General features: G+C 46.2%; 1 protein-coding gene and 1 long non-coding RNA gene across 2 annotated transcripts in view; one reads left to right on the top strand and one right to left on the bottom strand.

Moving 5' to 3' along the window:
• Window positions 1-18,965, bottom strand: part of LOC138511188 (killer cell lectin-like receptor subfamily B member 1B allele C) — a 154,047-nt gene that overhangs the window by 77,735 nt on the left and 57,347 nt on the right. The gene's annotated exons all lie outside the window — the stretch shown is intronic.
• Window positions 1-18,965, top strand: part of LOC138511189 (uncharacterized) — a 141,427-nt gene that overhangs the window by 67,847 nt on the left and 54,615 nt on the right. The window contains exon 3 of the long non-coding RNA XR_011280585.1: window positions 5,573-5,630. This is a non-coding gene — a long non-coding RNA (uncharacterized lncRNA). The remainder of the gene's footprint in view (window positions 1-5,572; window positions 5,631-18,965) is intronic.

The following is an 18,965-nucleotide window of genomic DNA, read 5'->3' as shown; positions in this document are numbered from 1 at the left end:
TCTTATAACCACACCCTCTTTTGCTTTCTAGGGCAATACCACACACCACATATTTCACAGATGTACTATACAAGACAGCGTTACATTATATTACATTACCATTCATTTGGGTAATAATAACACTTACTACGCACTTATATGAGCGAGATGTCTGCCATGAACACTAGCTAAAAACGTGATATTGTTATTGTTAAACTTGAAATAATGGAACGGGATTGGATGGAACATTGTTATGGGTTTATCTGTTTAAAACACTAAGGACCTCATCATGAGTTGGGCGGTAATCCAGCTCAATTTCCGCCAAGCAGAATTAGCATTACTGCGGGGTCGTCCAGCGGTATTAGTGCTGCTTCATAACCTGGCATGAACGCGGGCCCAACTCCGGTTGTAGCGCTAGTAGAACCCGGTGTAAGCTGCGCCGAAATAAGGGTTACAGCTGAAATATCAGCACTAATAGCGCCACCGCCGCCATCCCCGGCGCCAATAGCGCCAGCGGAATTTGCCTCATTGCCGGAACGGGAAGCATTGGAGCAGCCATTTTGAAAAACACAATCCATCAAATATCTCCACTTCCTGCAGCCATCCGGTCCTGGAAACAAGCCAGAATGTCTCAGAAGAGGATCAGAGGCAAGGTGGCAGAACATCGTCTGTGAAAACCATTATTTATTTTGTGAGGGGGAGCTAGTGGTCCTTGTTAGGCGGAAACCTGTGCAGTTCCCTCTGGGACCACTGCAAAAGATTTAGGACTACAGGTGTTTGGCAGTAAACCCACTTGGTAGCAGTCTGTACCAAACAGATTCACTTGTTAGCTGTGCCTGAGCAGTCAGACTTCCCTCAAGAAGAGTTAGGCAGTATGTGGAGTATACAACATAGGGCAATTTTTCACAGTAAGACAAGCAAACACGTACAAGGCTTGAGTGTAAAGATATAAAGGCATTTATTTATAATGACACATCTATGGAAAACACTCTGGCACTATTACGGCAAACAATTCAATTACAATTACTCTACGAAGAAAGCGATTCAATCCCCCTAACAATAGTTCGACAAGTCTAGGTTATACCAGCATCACTTATTTGCAGACAGAGGTGTATGCCTCAACCTAGCTGGCACTCTAGTATTCGTTAGGACGGGAGAGAAAAATAAGCAGGTTACGAAATCAACACGGTTCCAATACGTAACGGACAAATGCAAGGCAAGAAGACAAGAACCACGGTAGATCATAAAGTTCAGAGGCCAGGCCCACTCGAAGAGAGGCGAGGCGATATGTCCCAAAAGTATCTTAGTGGAAATGTGTTCGAGTCTTTGTAGCAAATTGTTATAGGCAGATTGAACCAGTTCAGAACAACACGCTAGAGAAAGCTTGGAGGCGTCCCTATGGAGAGGCGAGGATTAAGACACCTCACTCTATCCGGCACAAGGGAAGCCAGGCGGACACAGTACCTTGATTGTGGAGAGACAGCTCCGGCGGGGGCAGCTGTTCCTGGTGGTGGATGCATGTCGGGTCTTTGCCAAGAGTAGAGAAGATCTCGTCGTCGAAGAAAAGTGAAGTCCGGTGCACCACCAGGGAAGAGACCAGCCGCGGAGTGCTCCGTCACAAGGCACCACCTTTTGGTTGCGGTACAGGGGTAGTGGCTATCCGGTTGCCGAGGTGCTCTGCACGGGCAATTTGACCCCTGCGTCCTGAGGCGAAGAAAAAGCAAAGGGGACTGGTTGTTCCCACCAGTCAGGGGAAGAGACTCTCCGGCAGGGAGATCTCCTCTGTCGTCGGGAAGTGGTGAGTCGGTTCAGCAGGGCTCCACCGGAGGTGTCGTCGTTGCAGGTCGGCTCAGCTTTACCCTCGTCGGATTCTTAGGTCCTGTGACCACTTTGTAGGGTCTCTGTACAGAAGCCCGCCAAAAGTGGAACAAAGGGCTCAACCTTTGGTTTAGGAGTCACAGAGACGAACACAAACGCCATTTTAAAAAGCCGAGTTCTGGCAGAAAATACCATCCGATAGACTTATTTAAGATAAGTAGACCGGAGGTATGTTAGAGATTAATGAGAAACAGTATCAATCTCTAACAATGGGAAGAATCCCATAGGGTTATATTCGGGGTCGAACATAACAAGTAGTTTCCACTGCCACCAGCCAAAACTCGACGAGGGGGGACGGGACAGTGCCCCCTCGAATAACAGTTCCAGTAGTAATCGAATTACCCCTACTAGTACGTCCACAATAGGATGGTTTGTACTAGTTCTGTTAGTAAATTTAGGTCTAGTAAAGCCAATGTTGACTTTACATGCCCGGGGAGACAGTAGTCAGTCCCCGGGTATGGAGTCTATGACGGAGGTCCGGTAGGACGCCCCAGTGTTACAGTGTTATGGCACGTAGGGTGCGGTGTAACACACATAGAAAAACATATGAGACCCTATGGAGTAAAAGACCCCATAGCCCATAGAACACATTAACAGTCGAAGGAATTACACACCTTCATGTCCAAGAGTGGGAGAAAAAGAGTCTCACTCTTGGCAGGATGAAAAAAACAAACTCCAGAAATCCAGCAAAGCTGCTGGGGGACTCACTAGGATAGGAAATTCAGCCTAACAGAGAATTCTCCCTAACAGTCCTCACAGGTGAGGTCATTGCCCACTGCGACAAACAATATGGCAGTCGAAAGCAAAAGACCATTGGACAGCGCAGGACAGCCATCTGGCATGCCATCAGCCAGAAGGTGACGGCACTGGCGAGTGAACCCCATGATGGAGAGGACTACTGCAAGCTGTGGAACGACCTGGGAGTCAGGGTGCGGGGACTGCTGTCCCAACACCGCCAGGAGTCCCTAGCGACTAGAGGAGGCACTGTGGAGCCACTGGTCCACACTGCCTGGGAGGCAAAGTGCAGTTCAGTGCTGGACATGGAAGGAATAGAGGGAGTTGTTGGTGTGGAGGCGGGTGTCAGCAGCCAGGAGGTGTGTCAACTCCCTCAACACAAGTGCAGGCACAAATGACAGCCCAGCACAAGATGCCCCAATGGACAGGGACACATGTTAGCAGACCCAGAAGCTGGGCATGCTAACAGGGTGGAGTGACAGGGTGGCACATCAGCCACCCTCTACAGCAGCCATGGGGTAGGGCACCTAGGGCACCCCTGAGCAACACAGCAACGGGAAGGGGTGGCAAGTGACGTATCCAAATGCCATGCACACCACACCTATGCTGGTGCACGCTGTGCCAGTGGGATTGTGGTGCATGAGTGACCACAACACTGTGTAGCAGTCACACCAGCATGTTAGGGGTCCACTTGGCCTGCCTCATGTTGGCATGGCAGACAAGCCACAGGGAAGTACACGTTCCCCTACACCGACATGTACTCAGCTTGCCAATCACTGCGCACCACAGTGCAACCTTGCTGGCTGCACAGCAGTGTCCCATAGAGCCATGCCAGTGCCATGGAGTAAGCCACCGCCCCAGCGCCATTTGCGCACAAAATCACCAGAGGCTGGCAAGGGGGGCAAGAGGCCAAAGTTATGAACAACATTGGAACATTTATTTCCCTGAGTGGTCATGCTGTGTAGTTGGTTGTGGGAGGAGGGAGGGTGGATAGTGTGCTGGGGTGTTGGTGGTGGGTGGAGGGAGAGGGGATAGTATGCTGGGGAGTTGGTGGTGGGTGGATGGAGGGGGGATAGTTTGCTGGGGAGTTGGTTGTGGGTGGAGTTAGGGGGGATAGTGTGCTGGGGTGTTGGTGGTGGGTGGAGGGAGGAGATAGTATGCTGGGGAGTTGGTGGTGGGTGGAAGGAGGGGGGATAGTTTGCTGGGGAGTTGGTTGTGGGTGGAGGGAGGGGGGATAGTGTGCTGGGGAGTTGGTGGTGGGTGGAGAGAGAGGGGATAGTATGCTGGGGAGTTGGTGGTGGGTGGAGGGAGAGGGGAGAGTTGGCCAGGTACTACATTTGCATTTACTTGTCATGCCATGCTTTGAGTCATTACTCACAGCCCACCCCCCAATTTGGTCAGGTGTTTCACAGTACGTGCGTGCAAGCAGATTTACTCACCCACTATCCACGTCCGTTGTACTCTGCGCCTCTCCATGTATACTGGCAGTGTGCTATTCCGTAGGACCATGGAGTCGTGGGTGGAACCTGGGTAGCGGGCACAGCAATGGGTGATGAGGTTGGGGTCGCAGTTCACCTGCACATTGAGGGAGTGGTAGTACTGGCGAATTGTGTACACTGCTTTGTGGGCTTGGGTTGTCACCAACGCAACATGGGTGCAGTCCAGGGCTGCTCTTACATTTGGCAGTTGGGCTATGGCATAGAACTTTGCCTTCATGGCATTGAGCTGGGCTGGGGTGGAGGCAGTGCGATGTGGTGTTGCACATGCGCAGGAGGGCATCCAGCACCTGGACCAATACTGCACAGAATGTGGGCTGTGCAAAGCCATGCACCATGGTCACATTATGCTGGAAGGGGCCAGTACCAATGAATTGCATTACTCACACTAGTTTAAGCAGTGGGGCACAGCTGTGCAGATGTTTACCCTGCTCTGTGTCCTCCTGTATTGTACTGAGCAGCTCAGTTATGGTCTCCCTGCTGAGGCGGTACAGGGTGACCAACTGGGTGTCAATGAGGGTCCATGCTGAGGGCCTGTCCCTGGGCAAGGGGGCACACCTTGCTTGGGCTCGTCTCCTCCTCCTCCTCCCTGCCCCCTGTGCTCTATATACCCTGTTCTGGTTGTCCTGCATCTCTGCATCTAACTGCAGCATGAGCAGCTGCCTGTCCCAGCTCAAAATGGCTAGTGGCAGCAAGGTGTTGGAAACAGTGTTTGGGGTAGGGGCGTGCCTTATGTAGCCCTCTGCGGTGGATTGGGATCACATGTGGCTTCATTTCTGACACCTGTGTTCATTTATCTCCAGCTGTAGGCTGGAGGAATATCCCGGCGGTGTTAGCGCTGGTTTTCAGCACTAATACCACTGTACATGGGCTTGTGATGCAGCTGTAATTGCGCTTTATGTTGTCGGTGCCATCAGCACTGGTTGTAATAACTTGGCTGTAATAGCGCCGGCTGATTTTGTAGTCAGCGGTATTTGCGCTGGCTTGTGATCCGGCGGAGAGGTATTGGCAGCACTAATTCCGTTACCACCACTTTTAAGAGTTACCGCCGAACTCATGATGAGCCCCTAAGTGTGCACTTTAAGGACGATGTTGGAACATCATGTGGGAGTTGCCATATGTAAGTTTGGCTGAGATGCTGTTCAGGTCACTGTGGGTTGGACCTTGAAGGCACCCGGTGAAGGGCAAGGGTGCTGATGTAAACATGCTCTTGCTTTCTTCTGCAATGCTATTTTTCTTTAATTCCTTTAAAGCTACAGCAACAAATGAGGATGAGTTGCCTCAATACTAAATGCCTTTGGACGCATTTTGTAACTGTTGAACACAAGTTTACTTTTTAGGTGTATATTATCTTGATGCAATATTTGTATTGCTTAAACATACTCTGAACTTGCATAATGCATCATGTGTTGTTCAACCAGTTCGATAAAATATATGTTTACTTAAACCAGTTTGGCCTATTGACCCTTAATATTGATTTCTAGATATGCCGCACCGCAGGGACTGATTTCCCAACACCCAGGAAGGCTGACCATAAATACAGTGAGTGCACTTTATACAGACTGTTTCATTACTATTAACATTAAATGAAGAAATACGTATGGTCACGTTCACTGTTGTTTCTGCAAATGTTCACCTTTTCCTCACAAAATCACCAAAAATGTCTTTGGATGTCCATGTGTTTTTCACAAGTTTGGACAGACTGTAGTCATAACAGGCGATTACATTTGAAAGGCGAGTGAGCTTTGAGCAGACCAGGTCATAGGGAAGAGGCCTGCAACCTGCTTCTCTCCAGACGCTCTGGACTACTAATCCCATGATTCCTCATCATTGTCTATGCTGGTTAGTGCTGATGGTAGTTGCAGTTCAAAACATCTAGAGGTCCGAACATTGCAGACTCTCCCCATAGGAGGTGATCATTCTTTTAAGTAGTGGGCTGGGGAAAGAGCCTTATGAAAAACACAAGAGGTGATAGCTGGAAAGTTTGGATTTAATCCTAACCTCTGGCATTGTTCTAGACAAGCCTGCTAATCGATTACAGAAAGGTTGAAATACCATATGCAAATCAGGCTTGGCTCAACCCCAAAAGGGTAAGTCCAGGACGAACTGCTAGGTCACATCTCTCCTGCACGAGACCACAGGCATCCCCAGACATGTTTCGGCCTCATTGGGCATCATCATCGAGAAGTAGCTTGTGTCTCTAGACCCAGCAGGCTCAGGGCCCACGTCAGGGCATACAGCCTGAGAACAACATGTCCCTGACTCTGCCCCAGGCCTGCAGGACAGTCAGAGTCAGAGCTAGTTTGGTCCATGGAACGAGAATAGTCGAGCAGCATGAGCTGTGCCATTAGTTTGAGTCCCATCTTGACTATGCCAGTGTCTGAGTCGGTCTTCCACTTGGCAGTGCCAGTGTCTGAGCCCTTCTTCCACTTGGCAGTGCACTTGGCAGTGCCAGTGTCTGAGTCGGTCTTCCACTTGGCAGTGCCAGTGTCTGAGCCCTTCTTCCACTTGGCAGTGCCAGTGTCTGAGTCGGTCTTCCACTTGGCAGTGCCAGTGTCTGAGTCGGTCTTCCACTTGGCAGTGCCAGTGTCTGAGCCCTTCTTCCACCTGGCAGTGCCGCTGTCTGTGTCGGTCTTCCACTTGGCAGTGCCAGTGTCTGAGTCGGTCTTCCACTTGGCAGTGCCAGTGTCTGAGTCGGTCTTCCACTTGGCAGTGCCAGTGTCTGAACTCTCTGCAGTGGACATTCCTACATGTATGACTCACACTGTCAGCTTTTAGACTCCCCCAGTAGCTGGGCGGATGGGTGAGGATGAGGCCGGGACCCAATGCCCCGAGTTGAGAACTTGGCATCTCAGTTCAGGGGTTTGGATGGTACATGAGGCTAGGCTTGGATGTATTTGTATTTGTATTTGTATTTGTTTATTTACAACGCGCAAACCAACAGGCCCGGGGGCATCAGGGCGCAATTTGTACAGAGTTGCAAGAAAACATACATGCAAAGAGATTACATTACAAAAACTTAAAACAATAACAGCATAATAACAATCTTGCTAATTACATATATTACATAGGTTACAGTGCAACTAGGATTAACAGAGGATGTATCCTAGGGTGAACTGAAATAGTTAGCAGGGGTAGCGGGCCGGAAATGGTGTCAGGAGAAGCGGACCAGAGTAAGTAGGATAGAGAAGTCGAACATGCCTTATTGCTGGTCAGAGTGGGTGTGTTGTTATACCCGAATGAGTAAACTCCTAGTAAAAAAGAAATCCACTTTTTGGATTGTTTTGGGATTGCTTCTGGCTTGTTTTCAAGCTGCAGATTTCTTTAGCCTTTATTTTGGATTTTTACTGACTTGTTTCTCAGTAAAAACAATCCACTAACACTAATTGGCAGGCACACATTTTTACAGGATTTATTTTGGATTTTTCGACAAGCAAGGATTGTTTGGTCTTAAAGTGGAGGATTTATTTTGGATTTTTTCAACTTGTTTCTCAATAAAACCAATCCAGCAACATTACACATTTTTACTGCTATTATTTTGGTCTCTTTTACAAGCAAGGATACATTGGAAGATTTATTTTTGATTTATTCCAACTTGTATTTCTGTAAAAACAATCCAATAACATAGGCACACATTTTTACTGCATTTAAATGTTGGAAAAATAACGTCTGTTAGGCGGAAACCTGTGCAGTTCCCTCTGGGACCACTGCAAAAGATTTAGGACTACAGGCGTTGGCGGTGAACCCACTTGGTAGCAGTCTGCACCACACAGATTCACTTGGTAGCTGTGGCTGAGCAGTCAGACTTCCCTCAAGAAGAGTTGAGCAGTATGTGGAGTATACAAAATAGGGCAATTCTTCACAGCAAGACAAGCAAACACGCAACGAGGCTTAGTGTAAAGATATTAAGGTATTTATTTATAACAAAATGTTTACGAAAAACACTAAGGCAAATCACGGCAAATAAATCAAACACAATTACTCTACGAAGTAGAAAATGATCAATCCCCCTAGCAAAATATCGACAACTCTAGGTTCTACTGGTACCACTTATTTTCATACAGAGGTGTATACCTCAACCCAGATGACACTCGAATATTAGTTAGGACGGGAGAGAAAAAGATAGGCAGGTTACGAAATCAACACAGTTCGATCCTATCGGATAAAATGCAAGGCAGGAAGGCAAGAATCACAATAGATCGTAAAGTTCAGAGGCCAGGCCCACTCGGAGAGAGGCAAGGCGCGATGTCCCAGAAAGTCTCTAGTGGAGATGCATTCAAGTCTGTATTGCAAATTGTTATCGGTAGATTGAACCAGTTCAGAACAACGAATGAGAAAAGCTTGGAGGTGACCCAACGGAACGGAGAGGATTAAGACACCTCACTCGAACCGATCGAAAGGGAAGCCAGGCGGACACGGTACCTTGTTGTGGAGGGCAGCTCCGGCGGGGGCAGTTGTTCCTGGTGGTGGATGCACGTTGGTTCTTTGCCAAGAGTAGAGATGATCTCGTCGTCGAAGAAAATGAAGTCCGGTGCACCACCAGGGAAGAGACCAGCCGCGGAGTGCTCCGTCACAAGGCACCACCTTTTGGTCGCGGTTCAGGGGTAGTGGTTATCCGGTTGCCGAGGTGCTTCTGCACGGGCAATTCGACCACCGCGTCCTGAGGCGAATAAAAAGCAAAGGGGACTGGTTGTTCCCACCAGTCAGGGGAAGAGACTCTCCGGCAGGGAGATCTCCTCTGTCGTCGGGAAGTGGTGAGTCGGTTCCGCAGGGCTCCACCGGAGGTGTCGTCGTGCAGGTCGGCTCAGCGTTACCCTCGTGGGATTCTTAGGTCCTGTGGCGACTTCTGAAGATCCAGTCTCAAAAGCCCTGCTTTTATGCAGAATACCCCCATTCATTCAGCCTAGCTGTCAATCAACACATGCTAAGTGGTGAGCGGGAAGGCTCACCACCTGGGCGAATCACTCCAGAGTGCGACCGGAGTTGGCAAGGCAATTCGGTCCAGGGTGCCTAAACCCCCTCCCACACCCCTGTGGTAACCCAGACAGAATGGCACCACTTTGGAGGGTCTCTGTACAGAGCCCGCCAAAAGTGGAACAAAGGGCTCGACCTTTGGCTTAGGAGTCACAGAGACGAACACAGATGCCATTTTACGAACCGAGTTCTGGCAGAAAATACCACTCGATAAACTTATTTAAGATAAGTAGATCGGTGGTACGTCAGAGATTAATGAGAAAAGGTATCAATCTCCAACAATGGGACGAATCCCATAGGGTTATGTTCGGGGACGAACATAACAAGTAGTTTCCACTGCCACCAGCCAAAACTCGACGAGGGGGGACGGGACAGTGCCCCCTCGAGTAACAGATCCAGGAGTAATCGAATTACCCCTACTAGTACGTCCACAATAAGATGGTTTGTACTAGTTCTGTTAGTAAATTTAGGTCTAGTAAAGCCAATGGTGACTTTACATGCCCGGGGTGACAGTAGTCAGTCCCCGGGTATGGAGTCTATGGTGGGGGACCCGCTAGGGCGCCCCCGTGTTACGACACGTAGGGTGCGGTGTAACACACATAGAAAAACATATGAGACCCTATGGAGTAAAAGACCCCATAGCCCATCGAACACATTGACATTTCAAAAGGAATTACACACATACATGTCCAAGAGTGGGAAAAAAGAGTCTCACTCTTGGCAGGATGGAAAAAAACAAACTCCAGAAATCCAGCAAAGCTGCTGGGGGACTCACTAGGTTAGGAAATTCAGCCTAAACAGAGAACTCTCCCTAACAACGTCAAACTAGTTTCAACGTTGGTTGCAGTTATTTAGCATTTTAATCTGGTTAAATATTTTTCAGAGTTTTGGTTTTATTTATTTTGCATTGTATTGGTGCAAATTACAAGTTCAACTGCACTTAACTAATTTCTCCAGTAAATAATGCCTAGTCGCTAACATTCAGGGTATACCAATTTCCAGCAATGGGTAGAAGAAATGGCTAACACCTCGGCCATCCCATCTCCCATCATGCCACGTGACTCACTGGACGGTGGCCGCCTGTCTCCTGCCTGCCACCCGGTACAGCTGTACCCCTCTGTATACCACCCCCGGCTGTATATCTGTTCTGTTACCTCTGAAAAGTGCTCCATTATGCATCTGTATTGTTGCATACCTCTGTAAAGCACTCTGCTGTTTCCCGAAGCTCGGTCAGCGCTTAATTAATTCAATAATAATCAAATAGAATGTTGTCAGACTGCATTCTGTTCAAACGAAATTGGTATGCATTAAATTTGAAAGGATGTTTTGATTTAAAAATAAGACTATACAAATCCCATATAACACAGTTGCAGTTCTTCTTATTTAATATTTGTCATTTTCCTTTCATAAAACATATTTGGCAGAAGTTAACATGTCTTTTACTTAACATCCTGGGTACTTAGATACAGTAATAGCACAGTTCTTCTTAAAGCAGTTTTTTTGACTCCCCACTTTCATTTGAAAATCTGTCAGTAGTCGAATGCACAATGAAGTGATGGTGACAACACTTTGTCTTTCCAAGCTGTGTGGGTTTCCTCAGCCAATTAAAAGAGAGGCATCAGCTTCACCTCACTGATGATCCCCAACAAGGGTGAAACACGTGTATGGGGTTGCTGGTGGTACTCTCGTTCAGGTTGGAATTGCCATTGCATTTCGGTGCTGGACTGCCCCTGGGCAGGACAAAGACTGATATGCAAATGGATATTTCCCATCTGTGAAAGGCACAGTGAGTAAAAGCAGTGGCTGCGAACTCTCAAGTGGTTAATAACCACTGAACAGGTTATCAAGTCTGTTCTTTCGAGAGAGGGGCGCCCGCTACCTTTGCAAAACTATTTTTCAAGGAACCTGGGATTGGTAACCCTAGGTCTCCTGGGGGCAACCAGACGTGGTCTCCCTCTCACTGTGCTTAGAGAGGCATCAGCTTCACCTCACTGATGATCCCCAACAAGGGTGAAACACGTGTATGGGGTTGCTGGTGGTACTCTCGTTCAGGTTGGAATTGCCATTGCATTTCGGTGCTGGACTGCCCCTGGGCAGGACAAAGACTGATATGCAAATGGATATTTCCCATCTGTGAAAGGCACAGTGAGTAAAAGCAGTGGCTGCGAACTCTCAAGTGGTTAATAACCACTGAACAGGTTATCAAGTCTGTTCTTTCGAGAGAGGGGCGCCCGCTACCTTTGCAAAACTATTTTTCAAGGAACCTGGGATTGGTAACCCTAGGTCTCCTGGGGGCAACCAGACGTGGTCTCCCTCTCACTGTGCTTAGAGAGGCATCAGCTTCACCTCACTGATGATCCCCAACAAGGGTGAAACACGTGTATGGGGTTGCTGGTGGTACTCTCGTTCAGGTTGGAATTGCCATTGCATTTCGGTGCTGGACTGCCCCTGGGCAGGACAAAGACTGATATGCAAATGGATATTTCCCATCTGTGAAAGGCACAGTGAGTAAAAGCAGTGGCTGCGAACTCTCAAGTGGTTAATAACCACTGAACAGGTTATCAAGTCTGTTCTTTCGAGAGAGGGGCGCCCGCTACCTTTGCAAAACAATTAAAAGAATACACTGCTTCTTAATCTAGGTCTTGTTTCTCAGTCTCAGGAGAGCCACTGGTGAAGCCCAAGAGGAGCTTAGTGTGCAATGGGGGTATAGTTGTTGTGGGCCACACAGAGAGCATTCTACATAGCTCTGCAGTGATTAGAGTGGAGCTGGGGGTACAAGAAGGAATCAAGCTGCAATGTGCCTGGGTGTTTATGTATGTAGTTTTCGGTGATGAGAGAATGACAAAGTGAGTAGGTTAGTGGGAAGGGGAGGCAATTTGGGAACCTCGAGGAGTCCTGTGTCTGTTGTCAGTGTGATCGACCAACTCATTCATGTTTTGCTCAGTGCTCAAAACCAAAACTCTTGACGTCATTTACTCTTGCCATTAGTTAGGCCAGCAGGGTTCTTGTTTCTCTTCATTGACTTAGGATGGCTTGAGGGGTTTTGTGCCCATGCTTGATCGACCAACTCATTAAGGTTTCAGTCAGCAGAAGTAAAGACAGTTATATTGTGATAAATGGGCGTCCCTTTCTAGATCGAATATGAAGGGCATGCAAAGGAGCCCAGGTGGCACCCAATAGTATCTGTTAATGTTCTTGTGGTCTTAAATACAGGGGATGCTATTACATATATAACATATTATGCCCGTGGTCTGTATTTGTACGTTTATGCTATTAGGAGCATAAACCAATTTATTTTATTGTATTTATTTGCATTTATAAAGTGCACAAACAGCCATAGGGCATTGTGGCGCTGTTACAGAAGTGCGTATAAAACAGACATATCAGGGTAATTCATAGAAATTCGCACAAAAATGGCGCACGCGGCTGGCGCACAGTGTCCCCGTGCGATACACTGCGCCAGCTGCGTGCGAAAAAATCCTTTTAATCGCACAGCGTATTCTTTTTTTTTTTTATTTGTGTTTAATCAAAAAGATTTTTTACAAAAAGAATCACATGAAAGCAAATTCTCAACAAAAAAAAATGCTAATCATGTCAAGAAGCGGTGCAAAGTTCAACGTCTGTAGACAGTTTTGCTAGCATGCTAACTAACTAACTAGGCGGGTCCTGTGAAAGTAGAGCCGTATTTATGTAATTCAAGATGTTAGAAGTTGCCAATTGCCAGCTTGTTCTGTCCCCGCCTATTAGTTTGGCCCAAAAGTTGTCTTGGTCACTTAATACAAAGTCACTCATAATATCTGGTAAGTACTGCGCTCTTAGGCCTTGAGTGCCCTGTACTGCGCTCTTAGGCCTTGAGTGCCCTGTACTGCGCTCTTAGGCCTTGAGTGCCCGAGCATTCCAGGATCAAATGCCGAATTGTCTCTATTGCAGCTTGATCAGTACAGAAGCGGCATTTTTTGTTGGTGAATTACCTCTAATAGCCAGGATTTCGTTTGTTAATAAGAGGTTCAGTCTTGCTCTCATGAGCAAATCACGAGCCCGTCTTGATGGAAACTTTTTAATATAAGGTTGTACTTCATTGAATCTCCTTGTGTTGGGAGGCAAGTGTTGAGTCAATTTGTTATTTGATGCTATTTCTCTTGTTCTGATCCAGTCTAGTTCTTTCAATTTTTTCTGGATTTTAGTTGGATTTGCGAACAAGGTTTCCTCATCACTTTCAACTGATGCTAAAGTATGTTGATTCGAAGAGAACCAGGCAGTTAATGTTTTGTTGGTGCCTTTCTCTGCTTCTTTCAATATCAGGTTGTATATTGAGTGGTCTTCTGACATTTTGCATTTCCTGAATAGCATCAAAGAGTTGATTTTTACTATGCCTCCCAAAGACAGCAAGCTTAGTTCTTGTCTTATCACTGCCACCGATGTAGAGTTTGGAAGTCCTAATATTGATCTCCAGAATAAAGCTTCTATTTTTGGCCATAGGGCGGCTGGTAGAGTTGGCATTGCATCAGCGCCATATGTCAAAGATCGGACAACCTTTTTCTTGTAAAACTCAAGGACTGGTAGCAACGAAAATTTGCCAAATTTCCTATTAATGGCCTTCCCTTGACCAATCAGTTTTTTTGTTTTCAATTGTAAATGAGTCTGCATTGCTTTTTCAGAACTCGAACTGTCCAGGATTACGCCTAGGTATCTGAATTCAGTCACCTTTTCAATTGGTTCTTTTGCTAGGTGGAGTGTAACCTTTTCAGATCTTCTGGTTTTGGCCAAAAAAATCATAAATTTGGTCTTTTTTTCGTTTATGTCCAGATTATTTATCCTCATGTACTCCTCAAGGCCGCTCAGCTGACGTTGCAGCCCAATAGGTGTATGATCCATCAATATTAGATCGTTAGCATATAACAATCTATGTATGTGGTCACTCCCCAATTTGGGGGGAAAACATCGAACTGCTGAATTTACTGGCTGTAAATCACCCAAAAAAGCCAAAAACAGCGCAGGGGCCAGAGGGCACCCTTGTTTAACTCCTCTGGCTGTTGGAATGGATTTGGAGAATAGCCCTTGCTGGTCTAACTTCACTTTCATGCTGGTATCAGTGTACAGGGCCTTTATAGGATCCAGAATCGCTTGTGGACAGGCCCAGTCTTCAAGTTTAGCCCACAAAAGTGCTCGATCTACGCGGTCAAAGGCCTGAGTAAGATCAATGAAGATTACAAAGATGCGTCGGCCTCCGTCAAGTACTCTGCTCTTTAGAGCACTTAGTAGCAGAATGTTGGCCGTGGTGCCCAAGTTTTTTTAAAATCCTGTTTGGAGGTGGTCTCTGCATGGCGCAGTTTCTGCCCATAAGTTAAATTCCTCCAGTAGCAACGAGCCAAAGGCCTTCCCTATACAATCCAATAAGGCTATTGGCCTGTAACTTCTTGGGTCTTCTTTATCCCCCTTCTTGTAGACTGGTACTACATTAGAAGATTTCCAAGATGGCGGGATTGATTTTAATTTTGAACATCATCTGAAAATTTCACTCAAGAGTCTGGCCCATTCTGATGGAAAAGCCTTAAGATCTATATTTGTTATGCCGTCTGGGCCAGGAGCTCTCGAGTTTTTCAATTTCATTATCATTCTTGTTATTTCTTTTTCATCGTCTAAGCAGATCCAATCTGTTGTATCAACTTCATTCGATGGCCTTAACATAGTTTGTGTCTTCCCAAATAAACTCAGGAAGAAATTCACCCAAGTACTTTCTCCGATGTTAGAGATAAATGCCGGTTCAGGTTGAGAGGAGGCCGAGTTTAAGAGAGACCAAAACTCTCGGCTGTTGTTAGATGTCATTGCTTTTATGATGTTTTCAGCGTCTTGTTGATACAGATTTGCTCTGTGATGGTGGACCCAAGTTTTGTATTGGCGTTGGCTCTCTTTCGCTACTTTTAGTGCCACTGGGGTTCCTATTTTGATTGCTTGCCGCTTCAATCTTTGCATTTCCTTTTTTTTTTCCACCAGTTTTGGATCGTATCTGTGGATATGCGCTTTTTTAGGGGCGCCTTTTCCCGTTTGGTGGCTGTAAGTAATTAACAAAGGGAGGTAGTCAATCTGTTTTTCAGATGTCCCATGTGACTGCAGATGGTATTTTGACTTAAGGTCACAGATCGCTGCTGCCGATAATTTCAGTCTTGTACGCTGCGTGTTAACTCCTAGTGAAAGCTGTTCCATTTTTGCTTCAGCCCTTTTCCTGGGCCAAGTAGCACAAAGAAGGTTGTGATCACTAGCTGGTGTTTCAATCACTTCAAATGTCGTCAAGACCGATAATAGGGAAGCCGATGCGAATATGTGATCTATGGTGGCCATCGAAGCATCTCGTTTCCAGGTCGGAGGCCGAAGAGGGTCAGGAAACACGCTGTCTAAATTGTACATCTCTCTTGACTTCATCAGTTTGAGCCAAGCCAATCCTCGTCTAGACCTTTCCGACTCATGGGAAATTGATGGATTAGAGGCCTGTGTACAGGTGGCATTTAGATCCCCACAGATCAAAAAGTAGGGTGCCAGATGGTCTCCTATTGCTTCATCAATTGCACTTTCCACAATTTCCAAATAGACTGAGTCAGTCACTGATGCTGGATTCCAGTAGGTATTTGCTATAATGATGACTGGTGCCTTTCCCTTGTTTTCGTTCGAGATGCCATCTGACCATGTAGCCTTAACTAGTAATAAAGAAGTGTTGCAAACCAGGATTTCTTCCAAGGCGCATCCGCAGCCCTGCCTGCAGGCTATTAGGAGACCAGAAGATGGTCGACCCATCGGTCCTTTCTTAGCCGGAGAAAAAGCTATTGCATAGCCATCTAATGTTGGTACTTGTGTGAGCCATTTTCTTGGAGACATAATATGTCATAGTCAGCCAGTTGTATGGCTCCCTGTGCAGTCAGGTGGGAGTGCCCTCTGGTGTTCCATGAGCCTATTCGAAAGAGTGGTCGATGTTTCGCCTCTTCATTGTAGTTGTCGCTCGCCTCGTTTTTAGCATTGCATTGCTATCTCTTAGCCTCCCTCTGGAGGGCTTTTGGTAGCCATGCCCATATGCTATGAGATGTTTTCGTCTCTGAAACTGATCCATGGTTTACCTTTGCTGCTGGTTTCTCTATGGGTCTTGTTATCGTGATAGCCGTTCTTTTTAATCACTCGTGCTTCTAGCACTTTTGTAATCATCAATCTCTTGGTTATTTGCCGTCAAAGTTTTTCCTTTCCCTTCTTTAGGTTGAGCCAAGTAATGATCTGTGGCCTTCCCCCGGTATGTGGCTTTTTTTTCTGTCTTTTTCGTACTGTTTCTCTTCTTCTTGTTCATCTCCTTCTAGAGATGGCTTTCTTTCAGATCGGCTTGAACGGTGCCGCATGTTAATCTCCCTTTCTTCAGGTTTGAATGCCTTGTCACACCTGGTCTTTGACCTCGGGGCTATCGATCTTGACGATTCAGTGATGTCGTAGCCCATTCGTAATAGGGACTTGGTCTCTTCTATTAGAAGGTCGTGTACCCTTTTAGAGGATAGGTATAGATGAGAAATGGCTTTTCGGTGGATCTGACTTGGATCAACAATCAGCAGCTCCTCCGATTTGATACCTCCAAGCTTTGGAATGAAGGAAAATAGTCTTAATACAGAGCCTCGATTCAATGTCACGTCGTCTTCATTTCCTGGAATTTGTTCTAATTTGAGCACCCATCTCTTCTTTGCAGGGTTCGTCTCCTTATTATGATGGTAGTCAGTACTTCTTATAGCTCTTTTTTTCAGGTATTGTTTTGTACAATGACGTGTCATTATTAGATGAGCCGATTTTTTGCCTTTTCGGTGTATGTTCCTTATGGTAAGTCTCCCCGGACTTCCTCTTAGTTTCACTCAAATGTGTGTTTTTTGACTCTTTTCTTGAATACCAGTTGAATTTATTGTAGGCTCATGAGTCCATCCTGTCGGTTTGGACTTTGACTTATGTTGCTCCTCCAAGGTTAAGGGATTACCCACTTTTGCCTTTTTTGCTAGATCTTTTGTCTTATGTGAGTGTTTTCCAGTGGATGAAGGAGAATTCTCTTCTCTTTTTTCATCTATCATGTGCTGGCTTAGATTCATCATTTCTTTATCAGCCAGAAAGTCTTCTATCGACTTTGGGGAGCCCACTGCTCCATGAGTGACCCCAGTACTTGCATTAGGGGGTACAATCTCTTCCTTCTCAGCCAGGACCAGTACGAGGTCTTTTGTGTTGGAACTGGGCACGACGACCATCGACATGAGGGCTTTTTTAAACACTGGAGCCAGTAAAGTTTCTTTATGTGTCGGTTGAGAGGCCCTTATGTTGTTTTTCTTTGTTGCTGTTGTTTGTTTTTCTGTAGTGTTTTGATCACCTTTTGCAGAAGCTCCTCTTTCCAATATGATGTCACCTGTTTTAGAGTTTGCTGGCTCTGGTGTGATGTGATCTATTACATTGCTAATACACGGCCCATGGTTAATAGAACTTTTTGGCCCTACGTTGTAGTTTTCTTCTGTCAGGTCAATTCTTAGTTCAGTTTGCGTACTGGTCGATTTTTTCATTTCCGTGTTCAAGCAAGTAGGTGGAACAGAAACCAGAGAGGAGTTTATAATTACCTTTCCTAGAAGCACTTCGGCCTCTAGTTTCTCTCGGGCCATGATGTGAGCTTCCAGGTATGTCACTTTATTAATCATTGTTGCTTGAATATTTGTGTGATCTTTCAAGTTTTCGCTTATTGTTTCGTATAGCTTCATAAATGGATTTAAAGCTATTATCATCGCCGACATTGTAGAGAACATGTCCCCTTTCTTCGTTGGTGTTTCTAAGGGTGAAAGATTTGATGAGTTGATGGGTCTTGCTTTGTCTTGTAAGTCTTGAATCCTAGACTTTCTCATAGGTTGATTGTTCATTGTACACCCCACAGACCCTATCGAATGTCTGCGGGATTCTTGCAAGCGTGGATTTTCATTGATGTTTGGTAATCCAACCGATGGTAAGTTTATGGACTCTGTGCCATGCTTTTGGAGTTTTTGCTGAAAAATTTCTAAAGGTGAGGGCTCTCTTGATCTCCCTGGGGTTGAAGGTACTTTATCAAACTCGGGCCTTGTCAAAAGGGAAGTGGTTCTTCCCGTCGATCCGTTTTCCTTGTCAATCGAAGTTTCCAACTGTGCTGCTGAAGGAGTTACTGTGGTTAGACGACCACTTTGTCTCTCTAAAATTAGCACCTCCTTATCTAATTCTAGCCTTGTCAAAGGCGGAGTAGTTAGGCCAATAGATCCATTTTTCTCACCAAGTCGGTCTTCAATGTGGCCCACTAAAGAGAGTTTATCTGCTGCAGCTCTGGGCTCATTAGAAACCTTCCCCAAAAACACTGGCTCTGACAAAGGTAAAGGACGTGGGCCACTTGTTCCATTTTCCTCCCCAGTTCGATCCTTAGTGAGGGCAGCTGGAGAGGGTTTATCCCGAAATACCTCAGGCTCGTTGGATATTTTCCCCAAAACCACTGACTCTGTCTCGGTTTGGTCAGGGGTAACCTTTTTTGCAGAAGTTTAATCTTCGATGGATATGCATAGGGGAGTGCTTGATGTGGGGCTTTGGTTATCTCTTAATGGCAAGTTTGTGTCCTTTGATCCTATGAGGCCCTCATTTTCCCCTTCTTCTATTACCTCTAAGGACTCTTCCGGGAAAGGACGGTCAGACTGGTATGCCGGCTCAGCCAGTCTTCGCTGTTTGGCTAGCGGCCAAAAGTCCTTGACTGCCTGCAAAATTTCGGCATCCGAGAGTTCATCTGATTGCGGTCTGTGAGGTTTTTTCTGGAAATACTTTTTTAGATTATTCCCTTCTTTCAAGCTTGCATTTTGGGCTTTGAGTAAGTTGTCACTTTGGCACTCTCCTCTGATTTTC

This window comes from Ambystoma mexicanum, chromosome 6p (assembly GCF_040938575.1).
Source record: "Ambystoma mexicanum isolate Mex_15411 chromosome 6p, UKY_AmexF1_1, whole genome shotgun sequence".
Taxonomy (NCBI): Eukaryota; Metazoa; Chordata; class Amphibia; order Caudata; family Ambystomatidae; genus Ambystoma; species Ambystoma mexicanum.
Note: the sequence above shows the minus strand (reverse complement) of the source record. Positions and strands in the feature narration are given on the sequence as shown.